Here is a 16,549-nt window from a genome sequence, read left to right as displayed (position 1 = left end):
AAATGTGAGCTCTTCACTGAAAAATGAATGTTCTGACTTGAACGATTTTCTACATTCTCCCGCTTCTATGTAAGTTTTTCTTCTGAATTTTCTTTCTCGGTGGGATCTTTCCTTCCATTTGATGATGCCCTAATTTTTGCCTAGATCGCCTCTTCAGGTTTTCAATCTAGCGGGCTTTATTTTTCCTTTTCTGAAGATGCCTTGATTTTTGCCTAGGTCGTCTTTTCAGATTTTCAACCTAGCAGGCTTGCTTTTTTTTTGTTATGCCCTAACTTTTGCCTAAGTCGCCCTTGCAGGTTTTCGACTTAGCGGGCTTCTATCTTTTTGATGATCTTGGATACTCAACTTGACAACCTTTGATTCTCTGGACCTTAACCAAATCAATTATCATTCAGGAGGACTTAGTTGGTGGGCTTAGGACATGATTTAGAAAGAAAAGGTATAAGGCTCAACTTCCCAAAATGCCCCTAGTATGACATTCTCCTTTTTAGACAACTCTCTTGAGTCTCTTTCTTTCTAATGCCCCTAGTTAGGTATTTTTTTGTCATCATTTTTTTTTTATTCTTCCTTTTTTTTTTCAATGCCCCTAGTTTGGATTTCTTTTCTTTTCCTTCAACTCTTTTGATTCTCTTCTTCTAATGCCCCTTGTTTGGTATTATTTTCTTTTGCACATTTCAATAGGGGATTTTCCCTTTCGATGACACTTTCCTTAAGAGAATGTGTATTTTATTTTTTGTTGTGAACTGGCCTGAAGTAATTTTTCAGGTTGCCTACGTACCCCAAATCACTTTTTTTTCTTTTTGGGATCAGGTCAAAACGTAATTCATACAAGATTTCCCTCCCAAGGTTAGTTGGTATGGTTTAGAAAGAGAAAGACTATTGAATTTTTTTAGAGGCTGCAAGGGGCGAAAGAGGGTCATTTTCTTTCTTGGCAAGATAAGAGAATAGTTTGGCCAAAGAAGGCCTCCTTTAGTGAAAGTTACTTGATCTGGTCAAGATTCTAAGAACTTGGTATCTTGATTGCTTTGTCGAGTAAGATCTTTCTTTTGAGAATGAACGCTTTCAATCTTCTTTTGTAAAATTGAATATGATTAAGTTTTCCGCATTTGACTGTTCACTTCTTCTAGAACTCTGAGAAAATCCTTTATCCTTTACAAGGGATCCCTTCTTGCAAATCTTGTCATCTTTGTCGACGGTTTCAATTACATCATTCTTGATGATTTTTGTCTTTGAAGTTCACTCTTGACAATAAGTTCTGATCCATTTGGTGCAATCCTTCTGGTGAAAGATAAAATGGTGTTCATATTCAACATATCCTCATGAGACCATGTGAGCACAGTGCTGAATTTCTCAAATGAGTTCATCATTTTCTCATGTTCTTCTGAGGATAATGTAGTACTAGTTTGCACTTTTTGAGTGTACTCTCCTATTCCAATATTTATCAAGTTCGATTAGTGAGCTCTGAGTCATTCCTCGTGTTAGATTTTATGTTCACATTATTATTGCACGCATGATAATCAAAAGCTTCTTTACTTTATTGGAATAAAAAGACATGGACTGGCAAACTTGACAAAAGGTTAAAAATAATAAATCCTAACACGATAGAACTGACCAATTGAATTTAAAGACTGACGCGACTGACACTTAAGCAAAAACTCAAAAAGGGATATGACTTTGAATGGAAAGGCACAACGCTGGAGTCTATGCCACTTTGGATATCTTCGCAAGGGATGATTCAGGCTCGTCCGTTTTTGCCATACCTTCATGTTTTGATTTAAGCTTGTTTGATGTTGGATAACCCATTCCTTCAATACTCTCTTTGCTTTTCAATTCTGTCACTGCCTCAAAGCAGATGGACCCATTCTGGCATGATAAGGATGCACTATCAAGACCAATCAAACGGATAAAGGAAATCGGATCAACTGATTCGGGTTCGGATATGGATATTAGGTTCAGGGTTGGAGGGGGTTGATTTTGAAAGGTAGGCAGAGGATTAGTCTTGACATTAGGCGCGATAGGAGCGGGTATGGTAACTTTTCCTTGTTCGATAAGGTCTTCGATAACATGGCGGAGGGTAATGCACCTATCAAGAAGATGGCCGGGCATCTGATGGAATTCACAGAATTGCCCATTATCCAAGTTTGGAGGAAGAAGATTAGGCAATGGCTTGGGCTGTAACGATGTCAACAGTCCCCTTTTCATTAATTTTTGATAGGAAACACTAACAGACATCCCGAGATTGGAGAATTGTCTCCTAGGCTTGGCTTGTGAGGATTGAGTGGCTTGAGGAGCTAGAGCAAAAGAGGTGTAGGCCACTTGCAAGGAATTTGTACTGGGTTTGAAGTGTTTGGGTTTTGACTTAGACGAGTTACCAAAAAATCCCAAAGAGTAGGCATCTTCGCCTTGGTTTCCGGCTTCAAGAAGAGATTGAAATGTAGGCAAATATTGAGGCATCAAGTACTTGGCATAATTGGGAGTAAGATTCCTGAGGATGATCTTAACTTGTTCTTTTTTTGAGGTCGGTTCCATAACTGAGCGGCTTTAGCTCTCCATCGAGCAATGAATCTGTGAAGGTTTCCCCGGGCTTCTGCTTAGTTGTTTCTAGATCTCTTCTTGTGAGTTCAATATTCGTGTTAAAGGAGTATCGACCAATGAACTCTTTCATCAATTCATGCCATGTTCTTACTCGAGACGAGTCTAGTGACATTAACCAGCGTAAGGCAGGACCTGAAAGGGTTCTCTGAAAAAGTTGGGCCATCTGTTCTTCACTCAGACCTTGAGACTGCATGATGCCGACATATATTTTCAAGTCAGTCCTAGGGCATCCAGTCCCATCAAATTTTTTCATATCTGGCATTGTGAACTTTTCTAGCAGACGGACTGTAGGAAATAATGTCATTGCCCCTAATCCAAGGGCGAGGTCGTCAGGGTCCTTGATATTCTTCAATGCGACTTCTACCTGAGTTATTCGATGAGCTAATACGAGGTCAAAGGGTACTTGATCATCTTCAAAATCTTCAACCAGGTCAAACACGGCTTGAGGTTCTACAACTTTATCTTTTTTCTTTTCAGTCTTCAGGGCCTCAATTTGTGTCTGGACAGAAGCAATAATCTGTGCTTGAAAGGAGTCCAAAATCTGACGGAGTGTTGCTTCATCCATTGTACTTATTTCTTCTTGTGGAGAGTGTTGACTACTTGGGCTTGACAAATGTACTCTGGTGAGACGACTTTTTTCACGGACCCAAAGTGGCACAGTTGGTTTAGAACGCTTAGGAGCAATTATCACCTAATTAGAAGTAAATCAGGATCAACTATTGACTCGGAAGGTTGGATTCTTAACCACATGATAAAAATGAATTTGACATAAATTAGCCCAAGTCCGATTGTAAACATTAAGTCCAAATGCATTATAAGTCTATAAAGACCACAAGGGTGAAAGAAGTTAATTACGGGTCTACCCCTGGTTGGGGTTGAACCTTGGGTCAAACTAATTAGTTTGACCTCCTGATTGCATCTTTTGGTATGAGCTAAGTTGAATCTTTGAACCTAAAAACCAATTGGTCTAACCGATTTGATGTTGTTCAGTTAGATCCATTTGTCAATTGGGCCAACTGGTTTAATTGGTTCAAATTGATTGGTACATTTTACCAGTTGGGTCGGACCGATATTACGGGTTTAATTTGAATGGTGTGGATCGGTCCGCCCACTTACCTTTTGGTTAGATTAAATGGAGCAACCCGGGAATACCCACGATAAGTTCGAGTCGTGGCCTACAGGGAAGGTTTCTAGACTCTAAGCTTACTACGTGCAATGCATTTTATCTGGCCACCCCTGCCCAAATACACCTATATACCTCTCGATACGTGGTGACTTGGTTTGATATACTGTATAGGTGATAATCTAAAATCTCAACTCACTTCTCTGAAGCAAAAAACAGTCAGTTTGATCTCCAGTTGAGAGGTGGCGCACAATGCTGAGCAAGGGCCCACTTAAATACCTCTCATCTAGAATAGATGTAGTCTATCCCCCTCGTACAGTAGGGTACAGCGGGGCAAGATCTCGTTTAGGCATCGATTTTGATCAAGAAGTGCAATTGATATACTTAGATTATTTTTTATACCTACGGGTACGAGTCAAGAGTTGTAGCTTTCATAAATGGTTTGGCATCCCACGAGGGGACCGACCACATACTAGTACTACGTTGACAATCGGGACATGTGATTGTGTGGCTTACAATAGGTCAAAGGCTTAGGTCGCTCCAGCCTGGGTGCATCAATATATCTCTCAGAATCACCTGATCAGACGGTATTGATGCCCCAGTTTGATATATCCTAAGGTACGTGACTGGAGTTGTGGTTTTCATGAATGACGTCGCATCTCCGAAGAGACCGGACCACGCACTAGTGCCACGTTGGCTATATAGGACGTGTAAGTGGGTAAAACAGTAAATGTGCATGTGGTGTGTGCAAAGCAGGGTGGGGTGTGCCCGGGGCCTTTTCAAATAAATGGGTCTATAGGCCTAATCAAACCATCACAACATGAATATCATATAAATATTACCCACATAATTCATCACATCAAGATTAAGATCAAAGCATGCATATCAAAAAATATCTATCAAGATCATGGCAAATCAATTAATAAGCATGGCATATAATAATTAATCAAACAAACATTGCAATAGGCATAATTTTTATAATTTTTAAGGTCCAACCAATGATCACTTTTTTGTGATCCAAAATAAATCGAGATTCCAATAGATGTTACATTGATGATAGAATGATAATGGTTGAGATGAGCTCACTCTTAGGAACATTAATTGTGCTAACATTAGATAAATTCGGATTAGGAAAATACAATCCGAACTTGCATCGATGATATGTAAGGCTTCCGATAACGAAATCGAGTGAACTCAGGTTCTAAATTAATCTACTCGAAGAGATCTACATTTTATTAATAGATGTCTAGACTTAGTTCTCACTAGAATATTCTGTAAAAACGTTTTAACATTGCTGTCCCAACCTTCATTCAGAAACAATTCCAGATTTACAGATTGAACTTGGATCGATGATATCTAAGGCTTCCGATAACGAAATTGAGTGAACTCAGATTCTAAATTAATCTACTCAATGAGATTTATGTTTTATTAAAGGTTCCCAGACTTAATTCTCACTAGAATATTCTATAAAAACGTTTTAACATTGCTGTCCCAACCTTCATTCAGCAACAATTCCAGATTTACAGATTGAAGTTGCATCGATGATATCTAAGGCTTACGATAACGAAATCGAGTGAAATCAGATTCTAAATTAATCTACTCGATGAGATCTACGTTTTATTAAAGGTTCCTAGATTTAATTCTCACTAGAATATTTTATAAAAACATTTTAAAATTACTATCCCAACCTTCATCATTCCATCATTTTCATATGTCAATTTGAATCTTTCATTATTTAGGGGTCATCAAAAAGTGATCCTTAATTGGAAAAAAATGCAATACCCAAAATCATCTACAATCAAGTCACAAAAATAAATAAACAAAAAAATAAAATAAAATAAATCGAACTGAATAATAAAAAAAACTAGGTCATCTTGGCAATGCTCCCATACTTGGGGTTTTTCAAGTTTAATCCTCAATAGTCCCCAGTGGAGTCGCCACTGAAAGCGTCCTCGATCCGTGGGGTACGCGGATCCGCTTTTGACCCTTGAGATTTAGGAGTCGCCACCTAGTTATTATGGTCTAGGAACCAAACTGACTCTAAAATGGATAAAAAAAAACTAATCTACTACAGAAAATCTAAATCCGGGGATCATGTTACGGGGTTGGAAGGTGTTAGGCACCAACCCTGCCCGGCCAATGCCGGTCTCTACTTATCCCAAGTAAGACTACATTGCTAATGACCAAAACCTAGATAAAAAAATAGAAAAATGTTACCTTCGATACGCAAAGGTTCTATTCCCTCAGATCTGGTGAAACTGCTCCTTGTACCGTACTCCTTGCTTTGTTCTGTCTCCGGATCTGATTTCTGATCTCCGAGGCAAGGTATCTCCTTCTTGGATCTGGATGCTTTGAATTTATTATGAATTTTTGGGGTATTTTTGAAAGGTTTCTCGACGTTTTTTAGGCTAAAATCGAAGTAGGGGTGTTAGGTAAGGAGTTGGGGCTCCAAAATTAGGGTTTTGGGGAGGTTGTGGAGGCTTCTTAACCTATTTTTTCTAGGGTTTTTTCTTTGATACGAAAATAGGGTGTGGAGGCTTTTATTTATAAAGTTTTTTAGGAGAATTAGGGTTTGATTAGGGTTTCTTTTAGGGTTTCAATTAGGGTTTAGACTTTGGTCTCATGAGATGGACTTAATCTTTAGGGTTTTAATTTAGGATTTTGACTTTTAGTCTTATGAGATTGACTTGATTAGTTTAGATTAGGATTTTGACTTTAGTCTCATGAGATTGACTTGATTAGTTTAGATTAGGGTTTTGATTTAGGGTTTTGACTTTAGTCTTATGAGATTGACTTTAATATTTTGACTTTAGTCTTTCTTGGTTGGCTTTTAATATCTTGACTTTAGTCTTACTTGATTGACTTTAATGTTTCAATTTACGTTATTTAATGATTTATTTATTAATTTCAAAATTTTTAATTTTTAAAGTTGTAAAATTACCGTTTTACCCTCGGAGAGGATTTTTTACGTTTTAAGTCATTTTTCAATGGTCCAAGATGTTTTGGAATCAGTTTTTCATAAGGAATTCAATGGGAATGTTGGTTTTTGTCATTTATGAAAAAATTTTGTGTGAAATGGTCGTGAATTTTATGAGGGGTATTTTCTTAATTTTGTCAAATTCTATGAAAATTAGCGAAATGATTTATTTGGTTTCGATTTGTTGTTTTATGTGTTTGAATGGGTTTTTCTAAGCATAATGTAGGCTCTAGGATTGTTTTGATGTTAAAGGTATTTTGGTAATTTGGTCATTTTTAGTGATTTTTATCGTGAAGCTTCTTTTTGGTCTACAAGATGATGATTTCAATGTTCCTAGGGTCGTATTTTCCTAGCGTAGCGTGGTGGGGTCGTATTTTCCTAGCGTAGCGTGATTTCTAAGTTTTGTCAGTTCGAGATACCTCATCCGGATTTCTGAAACATATCTGGTAACAAAATAAAGCATTGGAATAAACATCCATCATTGGGAACCGTTGCGATCGGGTTGACGAGTTGATTAATCAGGCGAGTGTAAAAATGGGGTGTCTACAGGTATGGGTTGCCCTTATTAATTCATGGGGTGTTTTTATAGTGACCCTTTTATTTTTCCTTTTTCGTTTAGGGCAATAATAGAAGAAACCATCATGATCCGTGTTCCTTCTCGTTTGGTCTAAATCTTGAAATTTGAGGCCCAGTTGTAAAAATCGCAGCAAAAACAACTCTTTAAGGAAACAAAGGCTCTCAATGAATGACATCAGTATTTTTGGAAAATCTCACCTGATCTCCCCTGTTGGAAATCGAATCTCCATTACAGACTTTCTCAAGTCCAAAAAGATAATTTTACCATGCAAGAGCCCTCCAATTTTATTATGCTTGAGATTAATGGAGTTTTATGGCTCAAAAACACCTGAGATTGACATAAAGTTCAAACACAATGGAGAAGACAAGAGATGAGAAACAAATAAGAATGAACGAATTAGATAGGGCCAATTGCCTAATTTCCAAAAATGTTGAGGGGTATACTTGTCTCAAAATCGTTATTTTGATGATATTTTTGACTCTCGACAACAACACTTGTGAGAAGTACCTATGTTAGTGCTTCGTCTAAACATTACTTGAAATGCTTAACCAGGGAATGAATCTTTTTGCCAGAGCCAGAAGCATTTGGAGAAGTCAATCCAAATAGACCCTTAATGTTTGATAAATAAGTATTATTTTTTTTTATAATGGGGATTTTCGAACTTATGTCTAAACTTACTCTTCTTCCGCCTCCTTAAAAGTGTCAACGAAAAAGGGTTGGAAGATTAAGGCTACGTTTGGTAACATTTCTAAAGACTAAAGTCTGGAGTCTGGAAACATCTGAAGTTTGAACCTAGAAATCAGACTTCAGAAGTTTCATCCAGCATCCCTCTATCGTTGATTCAAAACTTCTGAATTTTGGTTATGAAGTCTGAAATCTGAATTAAAACAAACGAAAATAAAACTTCTAAAGTCTGAATTTTAAAAGTGGACCACCTCCATTCAGACTTCAGAAGTGTTACCAAACACACACTAAGACCGAAAAGATGACCGAATCCATTATACCTTCCATTTTTCTCAATAGACAATTTGTCCCTAAAACCTAATTAGGATGATTTGATCACCATCAATATCCTTAATCCACCAAGCCTAAGATTGGTTGCACTCCTTATTCTTCTTTTTCTTCCTCCTCAAACATGCGCATGAAAAAGGCTTTTAAGATTAAGCTTTAAAAAAAATGTCCTAATCGATTATACCTTCTAGTATCCTCAATAGACTTTGTCTTTAAAAGCAATCATAATGAAGATGTTTCCACCATCAATATTCTTGATTAACCAAATCATAATATTGATTGACACTAAGCGTAGGTGTTTGCGACTGTGATTGGCATTAACATTCAAAAACTATGAGCAAAACAAAATGAAGTGGTCTAAAAGAGATCATAAGACTACTCTCATAATGCACAACTAGTAGGGTTGAAATCTAATAATTAAAAAAGGGCAGGGCTCCAAAGACTCATAAGTAAACATATGATCTTGCCTCAGTAAACCTAGAATCCGATGTGTTAACTCACATTTCTTGGTGGCCAATTGAGCCATATGGGCTTTTAGTATTTTAATGAGATGAGTTTCGTAATAAGGAAATAAATCAATAACACATGGAATTTCAGTTGAGAGTTTCTAATTTTTGGAAAATCTCTATTATAAAAGGATTAGAATCCTTCGATGGGTTGGTTTCTAATCTTGGAGAGGATTTAGGTCATCTACTCCTATCTATAAAAGATTGGATTAGCTCCCCTATATGTGCGTGATTTTTCATTAAAGAACATTAAGAACTTCAAGAAACCTACACGGTTTTACATGATCAAGCCGTGGTAAGGAAAAGGGTAATTGAAGATCACAATTCCATCAAGAAAGGTACATGATCCAATAAAGAAAGGTCAAGGGGAAGAATGTGAGTTTAGAGATCAAAGATCAGTAACAAAAGAGGATTAAATCAAAGAAGTATGTATATCAATGGTAGTCGCGACAATTACAGCTAATTATCCATAAACGTTGACATCATTCTTAAATATGAACTATTAATCCATGTCGATATAGAGTATGATTTGTTATTCAACATCTTAATCTATATGCAAATCTATTTATGGATATGTAGGCACATTGTTTGTATTGAAAGTTATGCTTACACAATGACCAAGAGTTTTACGTATCTCCATAACATACATCTCAAGTAAACTTATCTCGAGGGTAAATCTCAACCACTGGATTTTGTCTTAAACAGTTGGGATCATGTTTTTTTTTTCCAAATTCATTCTTCATTTGTCACCAAACCTCGAACCACTACAAAATGGGAATATTTTTTATTTGGGCAAAATCAACAACTTGCAATCTATAAGTAATTAATCCCATGAGTTAATCTCTTGGAGTTCAAATCCACCTTCCAAACAAGCCTCTCGAAATAGGGAGTTCAATTTGGTGGAGTTTCCCATCATCTATATATGCTTTGTCACATTAAGGTGAGTAAGTTGGCAGGAGTTTTGTTAATGGAAGTTTCTTTGCCACATCATTTTTTATTTAAAAATGCACCAATTAACGAAACTATACATCATACCCCAAATAATTAAGAGGCACGAGCTATCTTTGTTACTCTTAAGCTTGCCTGTTCTCTAAGAGGGATCAACGATGGTGACACCGCCTCCTCCCATCCGAGCTCCTCATAATTTCACCATTCCTTGTCCTTAAGGCCGAACACTATCCTTGAATCTTTCTCTCCACTTATTCCTAAGATTGCACTCTCCATGAGTCCTTTGGATAACCTTGAGAAATGTAATATTTATGATGAAGGTTGAACCCAAAGATGATTGGCTTGTTGTGTAGAGTTGTATTGTATTTAGCTTGTGATTGGGATTTTAGTACGTAGATAATCGTGCATTAGGTTCTCGAGTTACCGTAGCCGTAATGGCAAGTGGGGGGTTTGAGGGTCAAATTTTTTTGAGGGACATAATGGGAATTATCTATGTTTCTAAGGGTATTTATGTAATGAAGCCTAACTCAAAGTATAATGTTATAACTTCAACCTAGGATTTTCTTGTTGAGAAAGAAAACAAGTTTGAGTGAGAGGAGGCGGAGGAGGTATTTTTTTTTCTTTTTTTGTAATCGTTACTTGATATAGTGAAAAAGATTGACCTCCTCTAAGGTAGTAGCCAACAAAAAAGGTGAATCACGTAAATCTCTGTGTTCATGTTTGTGTTTCTTCTTTATTTTGCATTGTGTACTTGTTTTTCTTGTCAATTTTCACAACATGGCTCCCATCAACGAGTAAAAAAATGGCAACGCATACTACGTATATTTTCATGCTTCATTTATGAATTGGAATTCTAACCCATGCACTCCACGTTGCATTCACCACCTATCGGATTTTGATATTTTTTTTGAGTTTTGTTTTGAAATGGAATGAATTGGAAAATATCAAATTATGTAATTTTGCATTCATTTCTGTTTTTGAGAGGTACCCTTGATGCAGCTAGGGTTTTGAAGGTACAATAATTTTTTGGACACTCAAAAATAAAGTTTCAAGGAGATCCAAGCCCATTTCTACTCACACAATTAAGTGATCTAAAACCCCCCATCGCATCCTCAAGGATGTCCATATGATTTTGACGACAAGAAGTGACAACTACAACACCTTCGATTTGAATGAACCTAGTGATTAATGAAGAAAATAATCAGATGCTTGATCTAAAAAATCTAACCCTGATCCCAAGTTCTCAAGTTGGGATGAGTAACTATCGAAATAACTGCAAAAAAGCCTCTATATTTTTGGAATTTATGAGTCCAATAAAATCTAGAATTGTGAAAAAATAAAGTAAGACAATCTATATTATTGAAAAATTATTTGATTTAAAAAATTTGTGTGTTATAATTAAAAGTTAGCCAAACAATCTAAAGTACAACACCAACCTCAACTTCATAGGAACTATGAGCATCTAAAGTGTTCAAGATCCCACTTGATTGGGATGTTGACATGAACAATCAAGTAGCACCCTCTAAGAGCATCCACAATTGAAGTGTTAATATCAGACGATAGAATCTAACCAGTGAATTCCACTCCTATGGACACATTAAAAATGGGTTAAATGCATCTGATGCTAAATGTTTGTTATCTGTGGTTGGTAGTTTGGTTAGCCACGTCAACTTGTTAAAACCCACTATTTCATTGTAAGGGATTTTTTTTTAAACAACGATTGCTTCAATTTTTTAATAATTTAAATTTAAATAACATATTAACAATTGGAAATTTGACCGTTTTGTTCTCATATACCTTACACTATAAATTCTTTTAAATGTTCTCCAAATTTTCTACACTATCAAAATTTCCTCAAATTCTTTCATTATTTGGTTTCTCCATTCCTCATTCTCCCACTATCGATCATCCACCTCCATTCTTCAATCAATATAACCACTCCCAAGTATGTTCACAATTTGATTCTCAGTATATGTTTAATCCACCTCAATTTTTTCTAATCAATCACAATTTTTATCTCATCAACCTTCTCAGACTAATGATACACAACCTCCCATAACCCCAAAAGAGAAAAAAAAATCAAACACAATAAAATGAAATGAATCCTAATTGGAGTAAGGAGGAACACAAAACATTGTGTAGAGCTTGGTTGCATGTTTCGAAATATGCAATCACAGATACCCATCAAGAAAGAGAAAAATTATGGGATCAAATTTGTGACGAGTTTGACAATATTTTGGGTTATACGACAAAGAGAATAAGCTTAGATTTGATGAACCGATGGTTGAACATCCAATTCCACCTCAATAAGTATTTTGGATACGTTCGCACAAATAAGAGATATCCATCAAGTGGATACAATGTTGAAGATTCAATAAGTTAGTTAGTTGACATATATTTCTCATATGATTTATTTAAATTAAGATTAATTTCAATTATTTCATATTTGTGATAGGGTTATAAATTAATTATATTATGAAAAAGAATCACATCATTTTAAATGGGATGGTTGTTGGCTACTGCTCAAAGACAACCTAAAATGGTTTACTTATACCAAATAACATAAACAAAAAAAGATTACACAAAGAAAGAGAGAAAGTATCAATGTGGATGTTGATGAAACTAGAGATTCATCGAATCCTTCTACTCCAACAACACTGGGTTTGGCTGTAGGATTCATTAGCCTCGACGCTAAAGATTCACCATTCAGTCATGAATTTCACGAGTTACCACAACTTCCTAAAAGAAAAACAACAATGAACATGCATTGAAAAAAGAATGTAGATGCTGTAAACTTAGTCGTCCAAGAATTTAAAAACTTGAGAAAAGACCAAAAGATGAAAAATAAATTATTATGGCACATGAAAGAGATCAACTGATAATTTAAGCAAATAAGAACAATAATGATTGATGTTAGATGCTAAATGCGAATAAGAACAAATCAAAATTGCCATCAAACATAAGCAAGAGCGAATGAGGTGGGAGAAATATATCATGATGACTAATCTAAATTTGATTCCTACAGAAAAAGGGAAAACCTAGGTTATTACACTACAAGAAGCAATTTTGACTTGAATACGAGAGTGCTTTGGAAATGGATCAACTGGTAGTAGAGTTTTACTTAATATATGTAATATGCAGTGATTTTAATTCCATAAATATATTTGGTACTACTTTATTTTAATATAAGTAATAGATAACGTTTTAATTCAATAAATGGAATTTGAATTTAAATTAATAGGTTTTAATTACTTAAATGAAAATATATTCTTTGAGAACAATAACACGATTGAAAAATCACAAAAATAACATAAATTTGAAATACCAAATAAGTCTCTAAATGGAGCAATATTTTAAATAATTTGATCATCGAACTGATTTCACAAATGTTCAATAAGATCAAATTTCAACAACTTATTTGATCTTCTATTACAAATCTCATTAAGATGAGATGTTATGTGTGCTACCAAAAATGTTGGGTTTCAACAGTATTCTGGAGGAAAGATAATCTCCTCTAGTGGAGGTATCCATCTTTCAACGTTGATGCCTCATTCGTTTTCAATGATCGTGTTGTGTAGTGTTAAGTGCCTAAAATTATGTATTTTTCCATTAGTTTATAAAGCACTTAATCATATTTTCTAACCTAGAGCTACAATTTCTTCATAAAATCATACATCATAGTTAATTTATATAAATTATATTTTACTGACTAAATTACATATATATTCACAAATTTTGAAGGTTTAATTATGTTTATTTTTGTAGACAAAACATATGAAAATTAAATAATTAAATAATGAGAAAAAATCAAATTTTAAGGTCAAAGTTAAAGTCAAAACACGGTCCAAGAGATTTGATAATACTGAATTGACATAATCAAAATTTGAATCTATCACATCATGCCATTTTATTAATAATTTTTGACTGAATTATCGAAATAAGACGATATTTTAAGGTTAGCAAATTAATTCGAAGGAAAGTAAATTCGTATTTCATGAAGCAAATCTCATTCAAACTTCGAATTATTTAAAAATGCATAACAAGTCAAAGACTCCAAATCTGTCATATTTGACCATTTTGGATATAATTTTTGACTCAATTAATAAAACAAAGCAAGCTCAGTGGAACTAGAACTCTAATTAAGAAGAGAACATATTTTTATTTCTTATAGAAGATTAAATTTAGACGAAAAAATGTATTGTCAAAGTAATCCTAATTTTATTTATGAAAAGATATTAAATCTCTAATTTTTTGTCTCTTTCTTTGACCTCTCTATTTCTCTTTCATTTCCTAATATATTTTTCTTCTCTTTTTATATTTTAGGTTTTAATTTATTTATTTTTTTAATTTGAAGACACATTGTTCAAGTTAATTCAAGAGATCCATAATAATTGAATATACTTTTGATTTTATGTTACTTATTGATTTCTATAATGAATTTTGACTAATATCCCAATCTAGGGAGATTGATGAAGTCAAGATTATTGTTTGTTTTTAGTTTATTCTTCTAGATCTTGATATTTTCATTGTTAAAATAGATTTCTATTTCAAATTTTATTTCTTCAGTATTTTCGATTTATTTCTCATTATCCTTCATCTTGATATAATTCGTTACTAATTGGGAGAACCCATAATATCAAATGTTTGTTGTGATGTAAGATCATTGGGTAATAAAAATTTTGAAAGAAAGGAAATGTTAGACAATTCTTAGATTTATAAAAACTAAGGATATTTATTATTATACTTTTCGAATCAAGAACTTCTATCAATTTCTTAATTTGAGTTATCCAAAAATAACTTGGAAATAAATTTATTTAAATTAATTATCCTTGGTGGAATCAGTCTCCTTAGATATTTTTCAATCCAGAAAATTTTTAGTTTAGTCTACAAAATCATATCATTTTTCTTTGATTTTCTAAAAATTTGAATATTAGTCCCTTAATTCTTAGTGAAACAACTTTACTTGTCAATTTAAAGTAGATTTTTAATTTTAATTTTATATTTTGTTCTTGTTCTTTTCAGAAACATCTTTACATGACGAACATGTAGTATGATGTGCATCTTCATTATGATGCAAAGATCATCTTTATTCTAATAACACATATGTCTTTGCGTTATACCCCAATTGATTTGCAAAATGCCAAACATTCATTCGATGTCCTTTTTTTTTATAACTTTTTTATTTTTTAGCAAACAATTTCACCTTTCCTGTTGTTGGGTGCTCAATCATTTGTATCAAAGTTTTCCATTGAGGATATATATCATTATTTAGATAATACCCTAGTGTATGTTGACACCTATTTACCTTGTAATTAACCAGAGAGATTTTATCATGGATGAGATTGTCGAGTAGTAAGGAATGATCTATGACATTCATGCCATTGTGAGAACCTAGCATACCAAAGAAAGCATGCTAATCTACAAATCTTTCGATGTAAATGCCTCCAATATGAGGGTAGGCTTATGATGATGACCTCTATGCCTGCTATGCCACGTAGTGAGACAGTTCTTTTACTTCTAAAGCATATAGTCTAAAGAGCCAAGCATACCTAGGAATCTTCTTTCCTTTCCTTCTTGAAGCAAACGTGCAATGTCTTGCTCATTTGATGAACGCATGTACTGTGCCTTGTACAATGTAATTATAGCCTCACAAAAACGCTTCAAGCTTTGGATCATAGTGTTCTAGCCAATCTTTAGGTGTACGTAACTATACGTATTGCAGTTGTCATCTTTTGTATGGAAGAACACTCCAAACAATCATAACAATCATTTTGTTTGGACGAAGTATTTGTTATACGCTTCAATGTTATTCAAAATGTGAAAAAGCTCTCATCGCATTCGGTAATGTCAATGAAAGTAGTCAGTTGGATATGTGCAATTCTCAAAGAAATAATCTCTTTATATCTGTAGATGGGTTCTTTCTTTATCACACTTGATAAACCGTCTGTTCCCTACTAGTTGTAAGAGTGTTGCTAGCATTTGAGCTAGAAATAAATTAGTTGTCTTTTGCACTCATTTTTTATAATGCTGGGTAGCCATATCTTGATCCTCAATGGATGAGCTCTCATTGTTTGAAGAAATCAAAGATTTAGAAGAAGTAGATTTGATCATAAGAATAAATTGGGATGATGAAGCCATATTTCTTACAGCACTCAACCCAAGCCCAACTAATCTAAAGACTCGGGCTTTTAGATCATAGCATAATCCCAAATACTCACTACTCAATACAGGCCCATGCTCATATTGTATCCAGTTAGATTGGATAGTAAATTTAACTAAGGATTCACAATGTGAAAATAGCCCAAATTTGACGATCTTGGGCCTTCAATTTTCATAAAATTCAATGGACCAAGAGGTTGAATTGGCGTCAAATTTTTCATTGTTAAAATTTTTTTTTTTTACGGGCTGAAACTATCAAATTAATGAAGGATGAGAGAAATTCGATAGTTCTAAGCCGTCAAATTTGATAACATCAAGAATTTCGACGGTCCTAGACCGTCAAAATTCAGTTTCTAAAATTCGTGGGCCTTGGCCCGTCAAATTTTCCAGTTTTTACGTAATGGTTAGTCATCATATGTTATCAATACTGTTCAATCTAAATCTTTCCTAAATCCTTCTAGAAAACACTACAACAAATATGACAATTCGGAACGGTTATAAACCGTTCCTAAGTCACTATGAAACGGATTATAGACCGTCTTTAATCGTGGCGTCGTTAATGAATTTAAACGGCTGGCAGCCGTTTTAGATCTCAACATTTGGAACCGTTAAAAACCGTTCCAGAACTCAGAATTTGGAACGGTAAAAAACCC

The sequence above is a fragment of the Akebia trifoliata genome, chromosome 11 (assembly GCF_017979445.1).
Source record: "Akebia trifoliata isolate Shusen 1 chromosome 11, ASM1797944v1, whole genome shotgun sequence".
Taxonomy (NCBI): Eukaryota; Viridiplantae; Streptophyta; class Magnoliopsida; order Ranunculales; family Lardizabalaceae; genus Akebia; species Akebia trifoliata.
This window is presented reverse-complemented; position numbering follows the sequence as displayed.